Source organism: Talpa europaea, assembly GCF_964194135.1.
Source record: "Talpa europaea genome assembly, chromosome: 7".
NCBI classification, from domain to species: Eukaryota; Metazoa; Chordata; class Mammalia; order Eulipotyphla; family Talpidae; genus Talpa; species Talpa europaea.
Genome location: NC_140074.1, coordinates 121945364 through 121965795, shown reverse-complemented (window position 1 = coordinate 121965795; position 20432 = coordinate 121945364).

The window sequence follows — 20432 nt, the reverse complement described above, 5'->3', positions numbered from 1 at the left end:
GGGGTTAAGCACAGCACTATGAAGCTGTCAAACTCTGCAGTACGAGTTTGATCCCCGGCCGGCCAGGGAGCCACCCTCATGGCACAGCAAACCTCTCCTGTCTCGCCCGCTGCTCCCCTCAGCAGTGTATTTCAGTCAGTCTGCCTGTTCTGTTCCCCACTCTGTCTCTGGTGAATCCTCTCACCGCCCACATCCCTGGCCTGTACCCCAGCTCTTGTATGCATAAATAAATAAATCTTTAAAAAAATTCTAAGTTCCTACTGAATGCGTGTAGATTTTGCACCATCGTAAAGTCAAAAGATCGTGAGTCCAACCATCTAAGTCAGGGCCACCCGAGTATTTGGAGCACCAGCAAGTCAGGGCCCTGATAGGGAGAAGTAGGCCCTGAGCTCTGGTACAGGAACATCTGTTCTGGAGCCCCCCTATTTCCTTAAATCTCTTGGGCCAGTGGAAGTGGCCACTCCTCTTGGTGGGAGAGAACAGATTCTCCTTGCCCAGATAACACTGAATGTCCTCACCTGAGGCAGAGGCCTCACAGGATACTTTCCCTCTTCAAGATATAGGTAAATGAAGTAATTGGGCTTTTCCCCACCCTCCCACCACTAGCCTCTATGGCCAGTGCGGGGGGACTCCACCCCTCCCATGATTATGAACACTTGGGCCCAGGGAGCAGGGCCGTGGGCACGGATAAGTGTGCACACCTGTGCTGGCGGCCAGGGATTAAAAAGGCGGCGTCACTCTGAGGCATGATTGTGAGACAAGGTGAGACCACGAGATGGCTCGAGGCTGGGAATGCCAGAGAGGCCAGAGAAAGAGCAGCTGGTGCCCACCTCCTTGCATGCAGCTTCCCTGCCCAGCGAGCCTGTGGGCCTGGTTTCCGGGGAGAGCGATAAAGGCGTGTAAAAATCCACCGAGGACACTGGGACTCTTTTTATCCATCTGCTGGAACCAACAATGAAACTACTGGGCCTGGGGTGGTCGCTGAGCAGGGATCTGACCCGACTTCCTCCATGAGTCCAGACCAGTAACGGTAGCAAGTCTTATGGGGCCAAAGTGGGTAAGTACCGCCCAGCTGTGTCATCTTTCTTCCCAGCTGTGGGAAGAAAGGAAAGGTCACCACGAGAACCCGTAGGAGCTGCTGACAAAGCTTGGGAGACTGGATCTGGCCGCTGGGCGGGGGGGCAGGCAGGTGGCTAATGGAGTTTGTGGGGTCCTCTACCAGTACTGAGTTTAGCACTTCAAAGGCTCAGCAAGGACATCTGAAGCAGTTGCAATAATGCTCCGGGGTAGATCTTCTTTTTTTTTTTTTTTTTTTAAAGAGACGGGGTCTCGCTATGTTGCCCAGGCTGGAGTGCAGTGGCTATTCACAGGCGCGATCCCACTACTGATCAGCACGGGAGTTTTGACCTGCTCCGTTTCCGACCTGGGCCGGTTCACCCCTCCTTAGGCAACCTGGTGGTCCCCCGCTCCCGGGAGGTCACCATATTGATGCCGAACTTAGTGCGGACACCCGATCGGCATAGCGCACTGCAGCCCAGAACTCCTGGGCTCAAGCGATCCTCCAGCCTCAGCCTCCCGAGTAGCTGGGACTACAGGCGCGCGCGCGCGCGCGCCACCACGCCCGGCAGGGGGTAGATCTTCAACGTTTAGGAAGAACTACGCATTATAGCAAACTCGGTAGAGATGTTATGACTTCTCGGCAGAGCGCCAGAGAAGGGGTCAAAGGTTCAGACTGGTGGACGTACCAGATCAAAACTGTAACTACAAAAGGCCGAGAACCCTCCAGCCTACTGTGTTCCTCCTGAGAGCCAACACCACTACCCCCTTCAATATAATGCTAAGAAGTGCACTGGGTGGCGGGGAGCACGTACCTACTCGCTGTCGGGTAATGGATCCCCTCTGCAGGCCAGAACTGATGGCAGCAGAGCTGCTCGAGACCTGGGTGTCCTGGAGCCCATGGGTGTAACAGGTGATGACTCAGAGTCATCAGCAGCGAGGTGCACACCATTACTTAATGGGCAGAAGGAGCAGAATGGCAAGAGGGGTCTCTTTCAATAGACCAGTCTTCTGAGGGGTGACGGGCATTGAGGGTGTTTTTTGACATACATTGTCCAAAAGACTGATGTCAGTCACTGCAAAGGAGAATCACAATCCCTCACCCAACTTCTAGACCCAACCCATTTATCAGCTGAAGAGCCATTGATTGAAGGAGAGGCCAGTTCCCTTCAGGAAGAATCACCCCAAAAGTGCGTACAGCCATTTTTCAAAGTAACTGTACACTGGGAAAGGACTCACATCTTTGAAGGCTGTTGGGTCTGAGCTGATGCTGATAGCAGGCAACCAAAAGGCCATCACGGACACAGTTTGGAGTGGGCAGAGGCCAGGTGATGATCCACTTGGCCCAGCTCCACCCCGCAGTGGGTCCAGTAGGTCCCAGCTCACCTGGTGGTTATTTAGCTGCTCCCTGAATACTTGGAAGAGCAGCTAGCATCACTCTTATTTCTGAAATAAGAGCCAGGAGAGTATAAAGGCCAAGTGGAAACTGCTCCATCCCTGCCAAGACTGTAAATCAGAAGCAATAAACCACCCCAGGTAGAATGATGGTGATTACAGTCACCCACAAAGCTGCAGAAGGGCTGGTCCCGTCACATCTCCAGGTAACTCGTCTATCTGACCCTGCGGAAAGTGGATGGGTCGCTGTAGATGAAGGGGTCCATAATCAGGTGGTAGCCCCAACTTTGCTGTGCCAGGTGCTGTGAGCTTTCCCGGAGCCCCATCAGCACAGCCTCCGACACAGCATGGGGCCATTCATTTAGTGAAAGAAAAGGGACCGGGATCTCACAAAAGTACACTCCCGTTTCCTTTCTCGGGACTTGGAATACTGTCCTTGCACGTTTTCAGTTGGCATTTCCATGCTTATTAATGAGATTGAGCATTTTTCATGTGCTTGCTGGTTTCGAAGTTACTATTGGGAGTATTTTGCTCACGTTCTCTGGGATTGTTCTTTAGTTGCCTTTTTTTAAAAAGATTTATTTATGCATACAAGAACTGGGGTACAGGCCAGAAGTGTGGGGGGTGAGAGGATTCACCAGAGACAGAGTGGGGAGCAGAACAGGCAGATTGACTGAAATACACTGCTGAGGGGAGCAGCGGGGACACAGGCGAGGTCTGCTGCGCCAGGGTCCCCTCCCTGGCCAGAGATGGAACTTGTGCTGCAGTAGCTGCAGATAACTTCATAGGTTGCATCTTAACCCCTTGCGCCAGCAGGGAGGCCCTCTTTAGTTGCTTTTAATTCATTTGTTGTTGCTATGTATGGTCTGTTATTCAGATGTTACACAATTTATTTGTCTAATCACTTGTTGATGGACGTTAGAATTTAAATCCTTTTGCACTATTTATGACTAAAGCTGCTGTAAGTGGTATTGTTTAATGTTTTGTGTAATCAAGTGTTTTCATTTCTCCGGTAAATATCTAAAAGTGGAATTTGGTGGGCTTCACCAGGGAAGCCTTCAGGTCCTGCGCTTTTGTTCTTGGGAGACTTCTGATTATTGTTTCTATGTGTGTATTTGTGACAGATCTGTTCAAGCTATCTGTTTCTTCCTGGCTCAATCTTGGAAGGTGGTAGGATTCTAAAAAGTCAGTTTCTTCTAGGTTGTCCAGTGTCTTTGCACAGCCATTCATTGCAGTCTCTTAAGAGTTGTATTTGTTTAGTATCTTGTAATTTTGCTACTTTCATCTCTAATTCTTTCTATTAGGATTTTCTTTTTTTTTTTTTTGAGTCTTGCTAAGGGTTTACTAATTTTGTTTATTCAAGAAACTAGCATTTGGTTTCATTGATCTTCTGCATCATCTTTTTGTTTTCTGTTTCTTTTATTTCCACCCTTATTTCTCTTATTTTTTTAATGTACTTTCATCTATTGACTTTTGACTTTGTTCTTTTTTTCCTGTTCCTTCATATAAGATCAGGTTGTTTATTTGAGACTAGACTAATTTATTGATGTGGCTGGTATTACTATGTCCTGCCCTCTTAATACCACTTCTGTTGTATCCTAGAGGACCTGATAACTTGTCTTTTCATTTTTATTGGTCTCCAGATAATTTTCATTTTCTCTTGACTCTTCATTAACCCAATATTCATTCAGAAACATGTTGCGATTTTCCCAGTTTTCTTTTTTGTGCTTAATTTTTAGCTTCATACAAATTTGATCAGAAAATATGCTTGATATGACTTCAAACTTCATATATTTATGGAGACTTGTTTTTATAGAAATGCAAGAAATCTTTATGTTTTCTAAGTACAAGTCTTTTGTGAGTGTTGTGAACATGTTTTCCTAGACTGTGACTTACCTATTTGTGAATAATGCTGCTATAAACATGGGTGTACAAATATCTGAGTCCTTGCATTCAATTCTTTTGGAATCTTGGATCATACGGTAATTCTAAAGTTTGATTTTTTGAGCAACTGCATTATTTATTTGCCTATTATGTGAATTTACATTGGTTATGTATATCTTTATAGTAAGCCTCAGAATCAGATAAATTTCTCAAATTCTTCAAAGTTATTTTTACGATTCTATGTTATTTCCATTTCTATTAAAATTTTTGGTTCATCATGTCAATTTTTACCAAAAAAAAAAAACCCTCTGGGTATTTTTTTTAAAGATTTATTTATTTATGCATACAAGTGCTGGGGTACAGGCCAGAGATGCAGGGGGTGAGAGGATTCACCAGAGACAGAGTGGAGAACAGAACAGGCAGACTAAGTGAAATACACTGCTGAGGAGAGCAGCAGGAGAGACAGGAGAGGTCTGCTGCACCAAGTGTGTTGCTCCCTGGCCGCCCGGGGATTGAACTAGTGCTGCAGAGGCTTCGGATTGCTTCATAGTGCAGTGCTTAACCCCTTGCTCCACCAGGGAGGCCCAACCTGTGGGTATTTTCACTGGGATTGCAATGACTCTGTAGATCAGTTTGGGGAGATTTGCCATCACCTTTAACAATAGTGAGACTTCCAATACATCAACCTAGGATAACTCGCCACTTATTGAGATACTTTAAAATTCCTCTGATATGTTATTTAATTTCACTGCATAGATATTATAAATAGTTGTTAAATTGATCCAAAAAGCATTCATTTTTGGATGGCATTACAAATAGCATTTAAATTCTCATATTCCTTTCATTTTCCAGAAATATATTACTCAGTTGTGGGGGCCAGTTAGGCAGGTGGGAGGCCAATGGGGCAGGTGCTGATACTGCATTCCAGGCAGAACTACTTCTTCCTCATGGACCCTTAGTTTTTGCTCTTTTTTTTTTAAAGTTATTATTATTATTTTTTTAATTTTCTAGAGGCATGTCTTATTTATTTATTTATTTATTTATTTATTTATTATTTGTTTGTTTGTTTGGTTTATACATGCACTGGGTACAGTCAGAAGCGCGGGAGGGTGAGAGAATTCACCAGAGCCAGAGCGGGGAGCAGAGCAGGCAGAAGGACCGAAGTACACTGCTGAGGGGAGCAGCGGGCGGCAGGAGAGGTCTGCACACCATGTGGGACCCTCCTCTGGTGGCCGGGGAGCAGCCAGGGATCGAACCGGCGCCGCAGAGGCCGCGGGCAGCTTCGCAACCCAGCGCTCAACCGCTGCGCCACCGGGAGGCCCAAGTTTTTGCTCTTAAGACCTTTGAACTGATTGGGTGAGGACCATCTAGCCTGCCTAGGATCATCTTAAAGTCAACAGAATTTCGACATTAGTCACATGTACAAAATACCTTCATGGCAGCACCTAGATTAATATTTGATTGAATAACAAGGCACTGGAGACTCGCCAAGCTGACACATGGAACAGACCATCAGCCTCTCTCTGAGACTTTCTGATGCTTCTTGTCATAGTTAGACTGAGGTTAAGAGTTCTGGGCAAGATCAGCCTCTTTTTCATCCCATCCTGTCACACATCAAGTACACATACTAACAACATTAAGTTATTTTATTTTATTTTTATTTATACAAGAGCCGGGGCACAGGCCAGACATGCCGGAGGGTGAGAGGACCCATCAGAGACAGAGTGGGGAGCAGAACAGGCAGACCTACGAAACACACTGCTGATGAGAGCAGCTGGGGAGACAGGAGAGGTCTGCTCGCCATGTGGGTTGCCCTGAGGCCAGCGGGGATCAAACCAGCACTGCAGAGGCTGCAGACAGCTTCACAGCACTGGGCTCAATGGCCTGCACCACCAGGGAGGCCCTAACAACATAAGTTATGACTGCCGATGTTGACCTTGCTCTCCATCTGGGTAGTGATTGTGGGGTTACTCTGCTGTCAAGTTATGCCTCTGCCCTCCAAACTGTCCTCTTTTTTTTTTTTTTTTTTTTTTTTAGAGAGAGAGGCATGTTTTATTTATTTATTTATTTGTTTGTTTGTTTTGTTTATACATGCACTGGGTACAGTCAGAAGCCCAGGAGGGTGAGAGAATTCACCAGAGCCAGAGCGGAGAGCAGAACAGGCAGAAGGACTGAAGTACACTGCTGAGGGGAGCAGCGGGCAGCAGGAGAGGTCTGCGCGCCATGCGGGACCCTCCTCCGGTGCCCGGGGAGCAGCCAGGGATCGAACCGCTGCCGCAGAGGCCATGGGCAGCTTCGCAACCCAGCGCTCAACCGCTGTGCCACCGGGGAGGCCCCAAACTGTTCTCTTTTGAAGGGAGTCAGTATGTGTGGTCCCCCATTTAAACAGTGGGGAGTTATGCTCCCCCTCCTTGAGAGTGGAGTATCCAAACACATTATTTTGAAATTCTTTCCCCTGATAGATTTGTCTCTTCTCCCCATTTATTAATTTATCTAATCATTTACATATATCAGTGAGAGCTCATGGATGTTTATACTTTAGGCTATACTCCAACACTACTTTGTTACATGTATTGCTCGTATCGATACATGTTTCACCTTGCTTTCACCTTTCAGCATGCACATTCAACACACACTGATTGAGCACCTATTCTGTGCCATGCCCTATTCTAATTACACAGGGTTTGCATGTAGTTTATTACGTAAGTGGAGGAGAGAAGGAATAAAGAAGTTATACAGAAGCTACCGGGTTTGAACAATATTATTAGAACATCAGGAGGGAGTGACAGACTCCGATTTGGGCTTGGATCAAGTGTAGCACCGCGGCTGGATGACTTCTTGGTGACTGGCCAGATAAGGGGTACGTTTTGCGTCACTCACTCCCAGGTTTCTGGTTTGAGCAATGGGTGGAATAGGGTGTAATTGGCAGAGAGATAGCTATAGGCCTTGGGAGAGGGCCAAGTTAAGGGGATGTTTAGAGTGGAGGGCAAAGATAGCTCAGGAAAGATGCACTTTGGGGAGCACCACCATGGGGGGAGGTGATAGGAAGCCAGACGGGCAGATATTGAAGAAACCATCAGAGATAGGAGGGGAGCTGAGAGCAGACATTTCCGAGAAGGGAGAGTCTACACGTATCAGATGTTACAGAGGAATCCAGTAGGGAGCTGGGGAGTCTCCACGAGGTTGAGCAACTAATTAGTGGAAAGGAGAGAGAGGGGTAAGCTGGGCTGGCTTATGGAGAAGATGACGGAGTAGTGACAGGGCAGAGCAACAAGGCCTTCCTTACAGGGTCAGAGAAGCTAGGACCACCTTTCAGTGGGATGAGCTTGAGTTCATATAGGGGTGAGGGGAAGGAGAAAGGAGGAGTAGAATATTTGGATATCCGGGTGGGGGGAGAAGACACACAAAGACCACCCCAAGTGGTGTATGTTTGGGTTGGGAAGGGCCCCAGGAATCAAGGGAGGTAGGGAATGGCACCCAGGGCCCCCTGGAGGACAAGAGGTGTCACTACAGACAAGTTTACAGGCCTGGGGGAGGGGAGGTTATTTATTAAATTCTTCAATGTCCAAAGATCTTGACTGGAGAGAAATCCTCATTACTACCTGAACTTGGTTTCGTGTTTAATTTATTAACTTTCAGAATCCATTAGACGTCCAACATCTCTATTCACCCGTGTAAAAGTTAACACTTAGGAATTTGACAAATTAAATTTCACCAAACACTTTGGAAAATGAATTACCGAAGCAATGACAAAAATAGGGACTATTTCCTATTGCTTCTGCTGCGAGCCGGGCACTGTGTGAGGTGCTTCACATGCATTAGGTCACGAATCCTCACAGCCACCTACCAGGAAGGACCATTATTATCATCCACTTCTCATTTTGCAGCTAAGGAGGCTGAAGGCCAGGGAAGTCAAGTCACTTGCCCAAGGTCACACAGTGAGTGTTACAGCTGAGATTCAGAATCAGTCACCTGGGCCAGGGAGACGCAACTGCACTTACACACTGTAATGAAAATAGGTCTGGTTTTGCTGAACACTTTAAATACCTTAAACAATTGCCAAAACATATACAAAACTATTTCTGAAAGTATGATATCTGATTTGCAGGCAAACTGAAGCTTCTTTGCAATGGTTAATTTCCAGTGATCGAAAGTCTGTTCTTAAAGTACAAAATGAGAGGGAACTGGCAGCCTCCGCTCATTTCTTGCCTTCATTTTACACCCTCTTGGGCACAAAAATGGCCGCTCACCCTGCAGCCGCCTGTCCAGGGTCAGAAGCACGTTTTGATCTTGAACACCCTCCTGTGTTGTCCTGCGGCTTTCCTCACCCAGCTCGGCTCAGGTGAGCCTTGCTAGCCATCCTTTCCAGAGCTCAAACAGCCCCTGACATCCTTGAAGACTTTCCCCCCCCCATCATCCTGGGGTCTTACCGCCTTTGAGAAAGTACTTACTAAGGGAACAGACTCTGGGTGTTGAGCCCCTCCTCGTCCTCCAGAGCAGAGTCCTGCGTGCGAGAGGAAATGTTGTGGGGTTTGCAAGGTTTAGGGTCTATTGGGCAGATGAAGCAGGTGTCTGGTAGCCCCTTTTGGCATCTGCCCTCTGAGGCTTCCCATCTCTGATGAAGAAGGGATGCAGGGGGGAGGGGGTGCACCTGGTGGACACAGCATGTTCCTCCGGGGACACCAGCACTGCAGGGCCGTGAGTGCAGCTGTTTACCGCTCTGCTAAATCACAGAAGGGAGGCCCCGCCACCCCTGGGGTTTTCCAGCCAAAATGATGTGGACTTGGTCCCGGGACTTCAGGGTGTAGGCTGTACTGGACTCAGACATCCGAGGTCCCTCAACCAGGGTTTTAGGCTTCTGCAACCCCAAGTGCCTAGCACAGTGCCTGAAGCATTAGTCAGTGCAAAATAAACTCCTTGAATGAGTAAATTAACTCCCCCGTCCACTCAAAGCTGAGCCTAGGAAACCCCATTTCTTGCAGGCAAATGATAGGGGTGTGAGAAAGGAAGGTGGACTTGGTGGCAAGCAAGTTGTGCAAGCGGTGCCCCCTTTCCAAAAGACCGAAAAAGAATGTCCTCAACTCTCACCCCAAACCGGCCTGTGGCTGTGAGTTGTAATGGGGGGCGGAGGCGGGGCACCCTGGTGCTCCAATGCCCAGCTAGTCCTGCAGAGAGAAAACTTAAATCCAAGGTCATCTGACATTCATTGCGAGGACTGTGATCACACAGATGGGAATGTGGGAGGGGCACAGCGGATCCTCACAGAACCCTCGCCAAGGACAGGCTCACTGAGGATGCAGAGTGACAGCGGTACCATGAGCAGCCGCGGAGACTGCAGGGAGAGAGCCCCAAGATCATTTCACGCGAGAGGCGGGCAGATCCAGGGCAGGGCTGCTGAGGCCTGTGGCCTATGAGCAAAGCGTGAAAACCCTTCTCCAGTCCTGTCACCACCTCCTTCCTTTCGCCAGCCCCATTTTCTCTTCCCTTTCTTACAATACACTCACTCATGGAGGTGCAGGAAGGCTTGTGCGCACAGAGTAAGCCCAGCTAATAATGGGCCCTCTTTTTTATTAAGCGAAAGAGAAACTGAATCAAAAAGTAGGAGCAGGAAGGTGGTTGCCAGAGGTTGGTTGGGGATAACGGGGAGTTATTATTTAATGGGTTCAGAGTTTCAGTTTGGGGTGATAAAAAACTTTGGAGGATGGTGCTGATGTACTTTGTGCCGTGGAACCATACACTTACATGGATAAATTGGTATATTTTATTTACATTTTACCACAATTAAAAAAAAAGTTACAAGAATAAAGATAAACTTAGGCACATACTCTCCTGGGCGGATATCAAGACTAGTAATTTTTCTCCAAGACCAGATGGGTTGTATTGCCCCCTCCCAAGCCTCCCAGCTGACGGTGCTGGGTGCTGAGATAGAGGCCCGCCCTGCCCCCTCTGTGGCACCCTATTCCTCACCCCACCCACCCGGCCCCCTTCAGCACCACTGGCCGGGTACCAGGTGAAATGAAGCAGTTCCCGGGCAGGGCTGAGACTGAGTCCTCATTGGTGGTTTCCATTTCATTCAAAAAGAAACAAGGAGCCAGTAGGAAAGGGAGGCTTGGGGGTTCCCTGCCCCCCTCCAGGCTCTTGGAGGCACAGTTGAGCTGAGTCTGCTGGAGTCTGCTTGGCCTCTCCTCAGAAGATGGAGGCACCTGGGAGAAATAGAGGTTACTGAGCTTTCCCACCAAAGGTCTCCCCTGAACTAGATCTTCCTGCTGGGATTGGGGGTGGACAGCTCATGGTCCCCTGACTGGGACAGACCACAGAGGAGGAGAAGCTAGGTTTGTGAGGCTTTGGACCCAAAGGCCTTGCTGCTCCTCTTCCCATCAGCCAGACCTTTGGGCACCTACCCCACCTGCTGGGAGGCTTGAGCCTCAGGGTCCAGCACATGGAGACACCCCCCTCTAGAGAACTCTTGCGCTGATTGGGGTATTGTCTTAATGGTAGCAATAGCTACCATTTATTAAACTTTACTGCGTGCCTGGAGCTGTGCCCAGGCTGCCAGTGCAACATCTCATTCAACCCCACTGTGAGGCTACTCGCTGGAGATGACCTTTGGGAAACTTCGAGACAACTGGGAACTTATTCAAGGTCACACAGCTAGTAGAAGGCCAGACCCAGTTGGTTTCATTCCAAAGCCATTGGCTTAACCACAACTCCCTCCCAACCCCCACCCCTTAAGCAGTGGGGGGGACACACCCACAGGCCCAGGGCCTGTGACGGGCCCACCATCAGCTGTCAGGCAGAGGGCCCAAACATCTGGCACAGCAGATAGGAGGGACCAAGAAGGGATGGAACTGCTCCCCAAGGCGGGGACTGTCCTCAAGAGGGCCTGGCCCTTTTCTGGAAGAACCATCTGACCCTTTGGGATGGAGGGAGTTTTCTCAGCCAGGAAGGGGCCCTCTCTTGGACTGGAAGGGGAGGCCCAGACTGACAGGGTTTCCCCTGCACTGAGGAAGGATGATCAGACACAGGAGCTGCAAGATCTTACTATTGAGACCCTTAGGGATGCGTGTAAGAGACAAGACAGAAAAGATAGGAGTTGGTCACCCCGACTCCTTTCTCTTCTTCCAGGTGACCAGTGGCTGTCTTGGCACACAGATCCTGGGCACAACAGCCGTAGCAGGCACATTTCCAGGACTCATTCCCTTGCCCTTCCCCTCACCCCTTTTCCATCTCCATCCATCACCCAGCTCAGGCCTAGTTCAGGGAGCATGGGTGCTGCAGTCAAGTGTTACTGTTAAGACTGGATGTGGAGTCACTGCTGCTGGGATAAATTGGGTTGTCAGAGAAGTCACGACATATTTTTCTGTTTTTCAATCAAAAATGCATTATGGGGCCTCCCCTGGTGGCGCAGCGGTTGAGCGCTGGGCTGAGAGGTTGCCCGCAGCCACTGCAGCCCCGGTTCGTTCCCCAGCCCCAGGCGAGGGTCCCACAAAAAAAAAAAAAAAAAAAAAAAGCATTATGACTTTTCCGACAACCCAATATATTTTATCAGCGCTTGATTGTCTTAATAAAGTAACACAGCGGCTCTTGCCTTGGGGGGCAGGGGTGCACCCTTCCAAACAGCAGCCTCTACCCTGCCTCTGGACATCAGGGAGCCCCTAAGCACAAAGAGGATCAGTCTGGGGCTGACTCCCACACCCACCCCCCAGAAAATGTGGCTGCTCTGAGGTTTTGGGTATGTCAATGGGTCACTCATGGAGGGTGGGGGGAAACTGAGGCAGCTTCCCAGCAGGTGGTGGTAACCTGGATAATCCAAGGTCAGCCTTGCCACACCCTGTTCTGAGCTCCTCCTGGGTGCAAGCCTACCCAGCCAGCAGAAGATAACAATCGCAAGGGAAACCTGGGGGTGTGGTGGTGGAGGCCCCAGAGAGGAGCAGCTGCAGGCTGCATGGGGCAGCCTGTCAACCAAAGGAATGTGGGGAGAAGGAGCTGCACCCAACTTAAATAGTTAGACAGGTGTAGGGAGAACATGGGGTACAGACCTGCGGGTCTGGGCTTGGGATCAAGAGCAAGGTCACAGCCAGGAGGCCAGGCAGAGAGGTGGGCAGAAACCTGGTCAGAAGCAGGAATTTTGGACTTTATCCGTAGTCACCAGGAGCAGCTGGGACAGGAGGGGAAAGGGAATACAGGTCAGGAACAGCTGGTACTCGCAGCATTGGGGAACGGTGGGCCACTCTTCCCATGCCCTCAGCATGGCAGGACTCCCGGTGTGTGGATCCCCTGTGCACGTGAGCCCAGGTGTGGATCCTCTCCAGCCCACCCTGCGGGTTCTCCTGCACCTCCCACCAGGTCCTTGGGGTGTGGAGTCCTTCCCACTCATGGTCCTGCATTCATATGGGGCCCCCTGGCCCTTAATTATGCAGAACTAGGGTCTTCAGCCTAGTGGGCCTGGAACCAAGGGCCCAGCCCCTGCCTGTCCAGCCGTGTCCAGCCAGCCCTCCAGGCCTGAGTCAGTCTAGTGGGTTGTGGTTTCCGGTCCACTGCAGCCCGGCCCCGCCCAATTCAATTCCCTGCTGGTTTGACCTCGAACTCTCACTGACCCAGAAGAGTCATTTCCTTAAGGGTTTTCCCTCCCTGTCCCGATCCCAAGTTTTGTACCTTGGCTGCCTGTTTGCAAATCCTGTGCTGACTCCCCTGTTCCTGAGCTGCGTGGCCTCTGGCAAGTTATTTCACCTCTCTGTGCCCTGTTTTCTCCAAGTATTGTGAGGATTGACCTAGAACAGCCTGGAAGTAAAGACTCACAGGGCAGCCTCCTGCCCTGAGGGCAGGTCCGGTCTCAGCCCCATTGTCCACAGGGTGACCTTCGGAAAGACACAATCTGCGCCTTGATTTCCAGAACATGTTCATCAAATAATTATTGTGGGGAATCATTCAATCATTCATTCAGTAAAAATTCAGAGCTGGCTTTGTGTCAGGCAGTATGCTAGGCTCTGGAGACATGGTGATGCACAAGCCAGCAAAGAACTTGCCCTCCTGGAGTTTCCATTCTAAGGGAAAGAGATGACAGCAAGTAAATAATTAAACTGGAAACTCTCAGCTGGTAGGATAAAGAAGAGGATTTAGCAGGTGATGTGATTTTGGCTGAGAGGGCGTCCTCTTATTTCCATTCTGCTCTTTTCCCATGTAATAGAAAACTCTGGACTTATGACTTCCTAGAATAAAGACTATGTCTCCCAGGCTTCATTGGAGCTAGGTATTGCCATGTGATTTAGTCCTGACTAATGGGGCATAAGGAGAAGTAACAGCCAGGAAATGTCCTTCAAGTCCAGGCACATATTTCTTTCTCTGTTCACCCTGCTGGCTGGAATGCAGAGGTGATGGCTGAAGCTCAAGCAGCCTCAGGGAACCATGAAGAGAAAGCCACCTGTTGAAAATGACACAGGACAGGGGCCTCCCTGGTGGCACAAGGGGTTAATATACTGCACTATGAAGCTATCTGCAGCCACTGCAGCACAAGTTCGATCCCCGGCCAGGGAGGTCACCCACATGGCCCAGCATACCTCTCCTGTCTCGCCCGCTGCTCCCCTCAGCAGTGTATTTCAGTAGATCTGTTCTGCTCCCCACTCTGTCTCTGGTGAATCCTCTCAACCTCTGCATCTCTGGCCTGTACCCCAACTCTTGTATGCATAAACAAATTAAAAAATCTTAAAAAAAAAAGACACAGGACAGAAGATGCCTGGGCAGACCCACCCCACCCCCACCCCCAACCTTGCAGAGCACCGTAGAGCTCAGGAGATGGACTAGTGAGAAATAAACTCCTGCCTTGGTTAAGCCACTGAGATCTGGGGTTTTCTTTCACACACAGCCCAGCCTGACTTTCAGTGGTGCAGTGGCTGGAGGCAGCTCTCACTGGGTGGTGGTGGAAGGCTCCTTGCAGGGGGTAACATTTGACCTGAGGCCTGAACGTGGAAAGGAGCCAGGCCTGAAGAAACCAGGAAGGGGCATCCAGGTGGGGTGCGGTGGGGGAGATAGGCAGGGATGGTGATAGCACCTCAGTAGAGCAGAAAGAGGGGTGAGCAGAGGGCAGGGGAGCCCAGGCTAGGGCATGGGTATCACTTTCTGTTTATACCATGAAGGTCTTTGTGTAGGGAGAGCTGTCATTGGATGTGCGTTTCTGGAAGGTAACTGCTGGGCGGCACCTGCATTGTACAGGGGCCGAGGGAGGCCGGGTAAGACTCCTGGAGTGTTGGGGGAGCAAGATGGGCCCAAGGAGAGACAGTGGGGATGGACAGAAGAGGATGGAGAGGTGGCAGCAGAGTAATAGGACGGCCGTGGCTGGAGCAGGGCGAGGGAGAGAGAAGAATCAGGGAGCACCTTGGTTCGGGGCATGGGGAATCCAGTGGGTGAAGACTGGAGGAGGCCCTGGGTTGTTTCTGTGCTTGTTTGTGTTGCGAGGAAATGGTTAGAGTTAAATAAGACTATGGATGTGTCACTGTGCTGCCACTCTCAAATATTAACTGTCTCTGTGCTTTCAGCATTGGGGTGAGGGATAGATTTTTTTTACCAATTCCACTCAAAGTCAATAAACACATATGAACAGGCACAGTGGACAGAATCCGGGCTGGGTTGCAGGGACTGAGTGGTGGTTCCTGTCCTGGGCTCACAGTCTGTGGAGAAAGATTCGGGACTGTGGCTCTCCCAGCAGTGCATGGATAGGCCGTGATAAGTGGGCTCAGGGCTGAACCCCTCAGTCTGCCGGGGCTGAATCCTAAAACCCCACCAGGCCTGCGAGGGCTGAATGCTGAAGGTCGCAGGTTAGGTCCAGCAGATGTGAAAGGAAGGTGCTCAGAAGGGAACATGTAAAACCCCAGAAGCCAAGGAAGCATGGAACCTTCTAAGAAGGGCCAGTGTTGAAAGTGAGAGCACCCAGCCCTGCCTTGAGGCCCCTGGAGCAGATCCTGCTTCCCAGGACACCCCATCTCACTGGCCATGGAAGAGTGGGTGTGAGGTCTGGATCCTCCTTCAGCCTATGAGGCCTGAGCTTCTTCAACACTTCATTGCCCAGTTCACTGCAAACAACAGGTCACCCAGTGGCCATCAGACCTCCCCCTCCCACCTGGAGGCTCAGCTTGTACCTTTGGGTCGAGAGAGAGAAAGAAACCCCCACGCCTCTCAGAGAACTGACCATGTCTCAGGATGACCAGGAAGAAGAAAGCCTCTGTCTCTTCTGGAGGCCCCTGCTTCCTCACACGGGGTCTCCCTCGGGTGCAGTCGCCCCACCCGTGGCCTGGGCTGCATGTCCAGAAGTCGGGAGGGTAGAGAGCCAAGCCAGTCACCTTGCAGGATGGGTTACTGCAGGTCTGGGGCTTTTGCCGACACCTGGCCTTGGCTCCAACCTCCTGCGAGTGCCTGCCTGGGCAAGGAGACCCCGGACCTTGGGGAGGACAGCCCGGCCGCTCTCTCCTTTGGGCTCTAGAACACGGCAGCGGAAGAGGAGGACCAGGGGCAGGTGCGGGGCCCTGCAGGTCAGTCAGTTCTCCGAAACACAAGACTTTCTGACCACCGCTGCCCAGCCCTGGGACGCGGCTCAGGGGAGGCCGGTCTCTCCTGTCTTGTGCCAGGCGTGCGGGAGCCTGCGGATGAGCCGAACTGACCGAGTCCACGCTGGAATAAAATGAAGCGAGTGGTTGCTTCTTCCTGGAAAAGCATCAGCAAGTCAACATGATGTTGGGCAGATCTGGGGAAGCGTCCACACTCGGTCAGGGCCACACGAATGACCTAGAACACGTGGTGTGAGTAGAAAGGACCAGATGTCAGTCTGCTCTGCTGTGGCCTGGCTGTCTGGTGGGCTGCCAGGGGCGCAGCCTCGGAGCAGCCTAGCCGCCCTGGCTCCTCCTAGGCCAGGTGTTCTCATTTGTCATCCTCTTCTTGCCGCCCCCACCCCCCCATCCTGTCCAGTCAGCTGTCAGTCCTTTCTGGGGCCACAGGGAGGTGCTCCCCCGCTGCCTCCTGCACTGGGCTGCCCCCCCCCCACAGAGATTGGGTCCCCGGGCCCTCTGGGCTGTGGCAGGAAGGCAGGGCGTCCGATTTGGCATTCACTGCCACAGGCCACAGGAAGCGGCCCCATCTGAGCTGGGGTTTGGGACAGATCCCACCAACCCTGCAGGGGGAGGAGGCACCCCCTTCCTTCAGCCAGGGCCTCTCTGTTCCTGGCTGGCGTGGGAGCTGAGAGTGGTAGGAGGGAGCAGGGTGCTTAGCATCAGGCAGCCCGCCAGGGCCAGGCGCGAGTCCAGGCTCCACCAGCCGGGCCTGGGGTGAGCGCCTATCTCTCCACCCTTAGCGTCATCAGCTGTGAGAGGGGACACCAGCGGCAAACAGTGCCCTCCTCAGAGGGGCTTGGAGAGCTCAGACAGATAACGCACACGAAGGCTGGCAGGGCGCCTGCACGCAGCTGGTGGCCCGGTCATTCCCTGTACTAGGAAGCCACTTGGGCGCTAGTGTCCTCCTCCGTAAGATGGGGAGGCTGGAAGGGTAGCGTGAACACCAGGTGAAACCCACACACACACGGTGTGAGGAACAGAAGCCCCCCATAACTGGAGCATGCTGGTCCTGGGCCCCTGGACTGCCCTTCCTTTCTGGGCCAGGGGCTGTGGCACCCAGGAAACAGCTGTGGAGTTGCTGCATGCGCTGTCTCTGTCCTTATCTCTGAGTTTGAAACTGAAGTGGGGGACCCCCCAGCTGGCAGCCACAGAATGGGGCTTCCAGTGCGCAGATAAGAACGCCCAGAGAGGGCAGGTAGCTGCCCAGGGGCAGCTGGGGAGCTCCCTCCCTCAAGCCACAACACCCCCTTTCTGTCTGCATTCAATCCCTTCATTCCTGCTGCTCTGAACTCATCTTTCAGTCTCTGGCTCTTTGGCAACCAGAGCCCAGGCCTAGGTGACTGGCTTCAGCCTCCTCCAAGAGCAGAGCTGCCCGGCTGGGGGGTGTGGGGAGGGGCGGAGTGGAGGCTGAGAATGCGGGTGCTCTGGCCCTGGGGCCCTGGGCCGGGCTCCCCACAGAGGAGCCAGTGTGCCCAGACATTGGCGCTTTGTGAGCTGGGAGCTGGGACAGTTGTTTTTGTTGACCTGACATTGTTTCAGGTTGACTGAGCAGCAGCGTCTTAGCGCCCAGGGGCCAGCACTTTGGAGCCAGCGGGGTCTTGGGGAGAGGGTGGCTGGGGTGCCTGGGTCTGGGGCACAAAGAGAAGGAGGCTGTCTGGGTCCTGGGAGCATCGAGTAGGTCCCTGTGGGCAAGGCAGCTGAGGGAGCTGAGTCTGGGGGAGGACACCCCAGAGCAGGAGGAGACAGCCGAGCATCTTGCGGCCAGAGGAAGGGCAGGGCAATGGCATCAGAGATTGCGCCAGAAACCCTGGGAGCTCCAAGAACCCAGCCATCACCACTTAGTCCATGAGGGGAGACCCAGGAGAACCCCAGGGGCCAAGAGAGCCGCAGAATACATCGGTGCTGGCTGACCAGGGTGGGGTGGGCCCAACTCACAGCTGTCCAGATGTGGGTGGGAGATAACTCTGTTTACTGGGCGCCCAGCAGGAGCGTGGCAGGGAGGGGGAGTGGGTGAAAAGGGGCTCAGGGCCCATGGGGCGGGCAGATTAGGAGGCGGGGGCATGAGTCAGGGGTTTGTGAGCTGCCCCGGGGCACAGCACCAGAGCCTGGTGCTGTTAGAGCAGGTGTGAGCTCAGCCGGTCACAGAGGGCACCACCGCTGCAGGAGGTTCCGGGGGACCCCAGGCTTGTGAGCAGGTGAGTAGAGCCAGGAGGGGCTGGAGAGGTCCGCGCATCTGTCCTGAGGGTTTTTGCAGGTGCCTGGCCTGAATCTGTGCCCAAGTAGGCATAGCCACACAGACCTCCAAGGGGGGTGCAGGTGGGTGGGGTAAGCACGGCACAATGTGTTGTTTCCCCTAAGGGCACAGGCCCGCTGGCATCTGGGCTGGGAGTGTCAGGGAAAAAACTGCACGTGGCAGCAGAAGCATGTGTGGCTGGGGGTGGGGGAACAGTAAAGCCGATTCCCTCCAGGTGTGGGTCCTTGTCAGGTTCTTATTTACCAGCCCTTCAGATCCCCCAGACTTAGCTCTCACCTCTAGCCCACTCTTTCCAACCAGGATGGGGGTCCCCAAACCACCCCATCTCCCAAAAAGGAGAAAAACCATCAGTCCCATTTGGGAGTCTACCAGGGTGACCTGGCATTTGGAGGGAAAGGAAGTGTCCTCACCACTGGAGGATCTCAGAGCACTTAGGCTAACTCCGTGGGGATTAAAGAAAAATCAGAGAGGGGCGAGGAGAGCAAGTCTGGCCTGACTCCCCAGCAGCCCCGGTGACGAGAGCAAACACTGACAAGGGTTTCCTGAGCCCACTCTGGCCTCACGCACAGGGTAGGAACTCAGTGCTCCAACAGTCTACGAGGTCTCCTTATGACCCCATTCTACAGCGGAGAAAACTGAGACAGGTTGAGTCACTTGCTCGAGGGCACACAGGCCATGTAGGTAGTGAGAGGGATTTGAACCCAGGCCGTCTGACTCCAGAGTCCGTACTTTATTATTTTTTAAGATTTATTTATTTATGCATACAAGAACTGGGGTACAGGCCAGAGGTGTGGGGGGTGAGAGGATTCACCAGAGACAGAAAGGGGAGTAGAACAGGCAGATCCACTGAAATACACTGCTGAGGGGAGCAGCGGGCGAGTCAGGAGAGGTCTGCCTCGCCATGTGGGTTGCTCCCTGGCTGGGGATCAAACTCATGCTGCAGTGGCTGCGGGGTTGCATCTTAACCCCTTGCGCCACCAGGGAGGCCCAGAGTCCATACTTTTAATCACTGTCAGTACAGCCCTGTGCAGGACAGGGTGACTCTGCAAAGGAGGTGCTGTACCAGCGGGCACATCACATCACCCCAGCCTCTTCCCAGCTGTGCTCTACCTCCTGGCTCAGATGCCTGCTCCCCTTATCTGGCCTTGCCCTGGCTGGCTGGCCAGGTGTTTGGTGCACTTCCAGACACGGGCAGCAACTGGGGGCCAGGTCTTATCAGTGCCAGGCAGAATAAGGTCTACAGCCTGAAGCTGGGGGTGCTGGGTCTGCGGGGAAGCAATCAAGGTCAAGGGTGTATCTGAAAGGCCCCAGTGAGCGCAAGTCATCTCGAGGCTCCCCTGCTTCCTCTCACTGCTGCCTCGGGACCTCCGTGGGAAGACCCTTGGTGGGAGGGGTGGCTGAGGCCAGGGTGGAGGCTGGCACTGCCATGGCTATGCTGGCTGGCAGTGCAGAGAGGCAGCCTGGCCCTCTGAGCGGCCCCTCTTAAATGGGGGACTGAGGCCACAGTTAAAGTCACATGTTGGGACTGTGGTACCTAAAGCTTGGACTTCTTGAGGCTGCCAGGAATCTGAGAGCTGGAGACAGGGGTGGGGGGTGGGCAGAGAAGGAAAAAGAGGATAAAGATGGAAGCAGAGGAAGGAAGGGGAATTTGGGGACCAGAGAACAAGTAGGAAGAAAGGCTGATGCCAAGATGGGCCCTCGAGGGGTGCTTTGGGGCCCTCTGTGGCCATCAGTACCTCACCACCACTCTGAGGCAAGAGCCCCTGCCTTTCCCAGTTTGTTGGGGCTCAGTCATGGCCCCGCTCCCGGCCCCAGGGCTAGTGTCCCCTTCTCCAGAGCCTCCAGCTCCCCAGCCCAGCCGTGAGCCCTGCTCTGGCTCCTGCAGACAGCCTGGCCACCCAGCACACCTGCTCCTCAGAGCTGAGTTTGTCTGGGGCCTTTATCCCCTGGATGGCGAGTGCTGCCAGCGAGGGAGCTTCTGGAGCGTGGGGAGCGTGTCTTGCTCATCTCAGTGTCCCCACTGCTCAGCCCCATGCTGAGTGGGCAGGTGTGTCAACCTGACCCAAACCCCTGTCACCTCAGTGTCCTTTGCTGCTTTGGGCGTAGGGGGAAGGAAGTCCCTGCACATCCAGGGTGGGGCCACCCCTGAAACCCCTCACTCTCCCCGGCTTGTCCTCATTTTCCTGGGGTGGGGACACTTTCCTCTCTGCTGGAGACACAGCTGGGAAAACGGAGGCACAGGGCCA